At 49.1% G+C, this 493-nt stretch overlaps 1 protein-coding gene across 1 annotated transcript in view; it reads left to right on the top strand.

Moving 5' to 3' along the window:
• Positions 1-235: 235 nt before the first annotated feature.
• LOC138962849 (beta-1,4-N-acetylgalactosaminyltransferase bre-4-like) overlaps positions 236-493 on the top strand; it is a 97,696-nt gene continuing 97,438 nt past the window's right edge. Inside the window, exon 1 of the mRNA XM_070334815.1 lies at positions 236-493. This exon is cut by the window's right edge and continues 218 nt beyond it. The gene's annotated coding sequence lies outside the window, so the exon portion shown is untranslated.

The following is a 493-nucleotide window of genomic DNA, read 5'->3' as shown; positions in this document are numbered from 1 at the left end:
TTGGCCGTGCATCGCGGACACACACACACACACACACACACACACACACACACACACACACAGACACAAGTCGTATATATATATAGATGCTGCGTTGGGGATTATGACGAGAGCTTGGCCTGTTTTTCTTTCAAAGATCACGCAACGTGTAGCGGGCTGGTATAATCTGCAGTGCGTCGTCGGTCCTGCTGAAGTTACATAGGTGAGCGGAGCCCCTTACCAACAAACCCGCTGGACGATCGCGACATTTGTCGTGTTGCTGTTAAAGTTTAACGTCGGTGTTTGTGTGTGAAAAGTCTCTTGCCTCTTCACGCCGAAGCAGAATTCCCTTTTCACCTTACTTACCGCATGCTGGTAGAGACATTCTGCTCATTAGTCACCTTGATTGGAGGTCTCCGTTAATCCGCTAATTTACCTGTGAGAAACAGAGAGTCAACGACACAGCCAACAGACTGATGCCCCTCCCTGCGGCTAAAGACAATAAAGAGGGAGG

This window comes from Littorina saxatilis, linkage group LG3, assembly GCF_037325665.1.
Source record: "Littorina saxatilis isolate snail1 linkage group LG3, US_GU_Lsax_2.0, whole genome shotgun sequence".
NCBI classification, from domain to species: domain Eukaryota; kingdom Metazoa; phylum Mollusca; class Gastropoda; order Littorinimorpha; family Littorinidae; genus Littorina; species Littorina saxatilis.
Note: the sequence above shows the minus strand (reverse complement) of the source record. Positions and strands in the feature narration are given on the sequence as shown.